Here is a 5,000-nt window from a genome sequence, read left to right as displayed (position 1 = left end):
CACTATCATTATGAAGATAGTAATTTCTTATCTGTTATCATTGTTACTTATACTAGTCTCACTATAAAGTGTAATGATTCAATTATCATTGTATTTTTATTCATATCAATGTTATTTGTATTATCATCATCGCAATTATCACTTCTATAATTATTATTTTTTATTTTTTTTTATCATGGATTCCATAATACATACCATCATTCTCACAAATCAGTAATATTACAGCTATCATTATAATTTTTTTCAGTACTATAATTACCCTTATTGAAACAGATTATCCTAATCAAAAATATCATAATCATTATGATAGATATAGTCATGTCTTTAAATATCATAATTTTCCCCTGACTTCATCGTTATCCTGTTAATTGCAGTGAATATTTTATTTTATTTTTATTTATTTTTTTTGCTTGCCATTAGCAACGTAATCATCAATAACAAAAAGAAACAATCCACAAATCATTGCACTGCGCTTCGCCAAGCTACATTTGCAATAAAAAGCAACATTATCAATATTTCCGTGAACACTATGCAATCAGATTAAAATGAATAAAGAAATTAATAAACACAAATGAAGATGAATAATAAAAACAATGCGTAGCTCACTGAATTTTATTCAGATACAAACAAGGCGTCAGACATATTATTTTGAAAAATATATATATTTTTTTTTATTATTTATTCTTAACGGTTTATAACCTAATTAGATTCCCTTAAGAGTTTATCGTTTTATATCTAATTAATCATCTAAAGAACAAAAAATTTCAATTCTTTAATTCCTTTATCTTGAATCCACATATTTGATTTCTTGTTGGTCATATTTTTTCGAAGCTTTTGTTCTACAAGGAAGTGGGAAAAAATAAAATATATATAAATATAGATGAGAGATTTATGCCCAAGGTGATGTGATGCGATGATATGATTAGCTTAGGATAGTGATTGGATGCCGTTCTGCGTGAACCTTTCCATCATCTACAGTGACTTCTACAGTGACTACCCAAAGTCTTCCGGTTAAACTGTGGAGAACCACAGAGTGTGATGAGCCCCTAGAGGTGGGGAGAAATAGCCCAGGGGAGTGTGATGAGCCCCTAGAGGTGGGGAGAAAAAGCCCAGCAGAGTGTGATGAGCCCCTAGAGGTGGGGAGAAATAGCCCAGGGGAGTGTGATGAGCCCCTAGAGCTGGGGAGGAAGAGCCCAGCAGAGTGTGATGAGCCCCTAGAGGGAGGGAGAATTAGCCCAGGGGAGTGTGATGAGCCCCTAGAGGTGGGGAGAAAGAGCCCAGGGGAGTGTGAGGAGCCCTAATGGGAGAATAGATCCAGGGGAGTGTGATGAGCCCCTAGAGGTGGGGAGAAATAGCCCAGGGGAGTGTGATGAGCCCCTAGAGGTGGGGAAGAAATAGCCCAGGAGTGTGATGAGCTCCTAGAGGTGGGGAGAAATAGCCCAGGGGAGTGTGATGAGCCCCTAGAGGTGGGGAGAAAGAGCCCAGGGGAGTGTGATGAGCCCCTAGAGGTGGGGAGAAATAGCCCAGGGGAGTGTGATGAGCCCCTAGAGGTGGGGAGAAATAGCCCAGGGGAGTGTGATGAGCCCCTAGAGGTGGGGAGAAATAGCCCAGGGGAGTGTGATGAGCCCCTAGAGGTGGGGAGAAATAGCCCAGGGGAGTGTGATGAGCCCCTAGAGGTGGGGAGAAAGAGCCCAGGGGAGTGTGATGAGCCCCTAGAGGTGGGGAGAAATAGCCCAGGGGAGTGTGATGAGCCCCTAGAGGTGGGGAGAAATAGCCCAGGGGAGTGTGATGAGCCCCTAGAGGTGGGGAGAAATAGCCCAGGGGAGTGTGATGAGCCCCTAGAGGTGGGGAGAAATAGCCCAGGGGAGTGTGATGAGCCCCTAGAGGTGGGGAGAAATAGCCCTGGGGAGTGTGATGAGCCCCTAGAGGTGGGGAGAAATAGCCCAGGGGAGTGTGATGAGCCCCTAGAGGTGGGGAGAAAGAGCCCAGGGGAGTGTGATGAGCCCCTAGAGGTGGGGAGAAATAGCCCAGGGGAGTGTGATGAGCCCCTAGAGGTGTGGAGAAATAGCCCTGGGGAGTGTGATGAGCCCCTAGAGGTGGGGAGAAATAGCCTAGGGGAGTGTGATGAGCCCCTAGAGGGAGGGAGAATTAGCCCAGGGGAGTGTGATGAGCCCCTAGAGGTGGGGAGAAAGAGCCCAGGGGAGTGTGATGAGCCCCTAGAGGTGGGGAGAAAGAGCCCAGGGGAGTGTGATGAGCCCCTAGAGGTGGGGAGAAAGAGCCCAGGGGAGTGTGATGAGCCCCTAGAAGTGGGGAGAAAGAGCCTAGGGGAGGGTGATGAGCCCCTAGATGTGGGGAGAAACGAGCCCAGGGAGTGTGAGAGCCCCTAGAGGTGGGGAGAAAGAGCCCACGGAGTGTGATGAGCCCCTAGAGTGGGGAGAATTAGCCCAGGGGAGTGTGATGAGCCCTCTAGAGGTGGGAGAAATAGCCCAGCAGAGTGTGATGAGCCCCTAGAGGTGGGGAGAAAGAGCCCACGGAGTGTGATGACCCCGAGAAGTGGGGAGAAAGAGCCCAACGGAGTGTGATGAGCCCCTAGAGGTGGGGAGAAAGAGCCCAGGGGAGTGTGATGAGCCCCTAGAGGTGGGGAGAAAGAGCCTAAGGGAGTGTGATGAGCCCCTAGAGGTGGGGAGAAAGAGCCCAGGGGAGTGTGATGAGCCCCTAGAGGTGGGGAGAAAGAGCCCAGGGGAGTGTGATGAGCCCCTAGAGGTGGGGAGAAAGAGCCCAGGGGAGTGTGATGAGCCCCTAGAGGTGGGGAGAAAGAGCCCAGGGGGGTGTGATGAGCCCCTAGAGGTGGGGAGAAATAGCCCAGGGGAGTGTGATGAGCCTCTAGAGGTGGGGAGAAATAGCCCAGGGGAGTGTGATGAGCCCCTAGAGGTGGGGAGGAAGAGCCCAGCGGAGTGTGATGAGCCCCTAGAGGTGGGGAGAAAGAGCCCAACGGAGTGTGATGAGCCCCTAGAGGTGGGGAGAAAGAGCCCAGGGGAGTGTGATGAGCCCCTAGAGGTGGGGAGAAATAGCCCACGGGAGTGTGATGAGCCCCTAGAGGTGGGGAGAAAGAGCCCAGCAGAGTGTGATGAGCCCCTAGAGGTGGGGAGAAAGAGCCCAGCAGAGTGTGATGAGCCCCTAGAGGTGGGGAGAAAGAGCCCAGCAGAGTGTGATGAGCCCCTAGAGGTGGGGAGAAATAGCCCACGGGAGTGTGATGAGCCCCTAGAGGTGGGGAGAAAGAGCCCAGCAGAGTGTGATGAGCCCCTAGAGGAGAAAGAAATAGCCCACGGGAGTGTGATGAGCCCCTAGAGGTGGGGAGGAAGAGCCCGGGGGAGTGTGATGAGCCCCTAGAGGTGGGGAGAAAAGGAGATGGGGAGTGTGATGAGCCGCTGGAGGTGGGGAGGAATAGTGCTGGGGAGTGTGATGAGCCCCTAGAGGTGGGGAGAAAGAGCCCAGCAGAGTGTGATGAGCCCCTAGAGGTGGGGAGAAATAGCCCAGGGGAGTGTGATGAGCCCCTAGAGGTGGGGAGAAATAGCCCAGGGGAGTGTGATGAGCCCCTAGAGGTGGGGAGAAATAGCCCAGGGGAGTGTGATGAGCCCCTAGAGGTGGGGAGAAATAGCCCTGGGGAGTGTGATGAGCCCCTAGAGGTGGGGAGGAATAGCCCTGGGGAGTGTGATGAGCCCCTAGAGGTGGGGAGGAATAGCCCTGGGGAGTGTGATGAGCCCCTAGAGGTGGGGAGGAATAGCCCTGGGGAGTGTGATGAGCCCCTAGAGGTGGGGAGGAATAGCCCTGGGGAGTGTGATGAGCCCCTAGAGGTAGGGAGGAATAGCCCAGGGGAGTGTGATGAGCCCCTAGAGGTGGGGAGAAAGAGCCCAGGGGAGTGTGATGAGCCCCTAGAGGTGGGGAGAAATAGCCCACCGGGGTATGGACACGCCTGGCTTCCACTCTTGTAGCCCCCAAACTCCCCGGGTCAATGGGTGTTGTTGGGTAGGGAGGTACCCAGCCAGTCTTCCTCCGGTAGCGTGCCGATCGAAAGGAGAAGATGCTAGGGAGGGGGAGGGGAGGGGGAGAGGGAGAGGGAAGGGGTGGGGGAAGGGTAAGGGGAAGAGGAAGGGGAGGGGGAGAGGAGAGGGAGGGGGGAGAGGGAGGGGAGGGAGGGAGAGAGGGAGGGAGGGGAGGGGGAGAGGGAGAGGGAGAGGGAGAGGGAGAGGGAGAGGGAGAGGAGAGGGAGAGGGAGAGGGGGAGAGGGAGGGTTGAGAGGGAGGGGGAAAGGGAAAGGGAAGGGGAGGGGGAGAGGGAGACGGAGAGAGAGGGGAAGGGGAGGGGTAGGGGGAGAGGGAGAGGAGAGGGAGAGGGAGGGGGAGAGGGAGAGGGAGACGGAGAGGGAGGGGGAGATGGAGAGGGAGACGGAGAGGGAGGGGAAGGGGAGGGGTAGGGGGAGAGGGAGAGGGAGGGGGAGGGGGATGTCGGCTCATGTGGGAGGGTACCCAGATGAGGAAATGGCCTTACCTGTATCCCAGTGAACGCGCGGCAAAGACCTCGAGAACCCTGTGATCTGTGGCCCCCCGACCACTTTCAGTTGGGGAGGGGTAGGGGAAGGGGGGGGGGCGGTAGAAAGGTAGCGCTTAACCCGAGCGACCGCCCGAGGATTAACCTTAGATAGGCCATGAAACATCTTTGCGAATAGATGAGTTATTATTACCATTATTTAGAAAAACTGAGCCAAATGAGAGTGGAAGTGGCTGCCCCCTTGGAGAAGAGAGGCATGGCTTCATGTTCCCTATTGCTGTGTATCTTTCTATAACTATAAGTATCTTTCTATAACTATATATAGAAATCTGATGTGAAAGTGACATTACACGCTAAACTCCTTTCTGGCATATGTGTTCTCAATGAGATATCGACATTGTGCTGGATGACTTCAGTGCTGTATGCAATTGCAATCTATCTGGAGATGTCTG

This window comes from Penaeus japonicus, unplaced genomic scaffold (genome assembly GCF_977035675.1).
Source record: "Penaeus japonicus unplaced genomic scaffold, GWHDUDI00000001_assembly GWHDUDI00000006, whole genome shotgun sequence".
Lineage (NCBI taxonomy): Eukaryota > Metazoa > Arthropoda > Malacostraca > Decapoda > Penaeidae > Penaeus > Penaeus japonicus.
Note: the sequence above shows the minus strand (reverse complement) of the source record.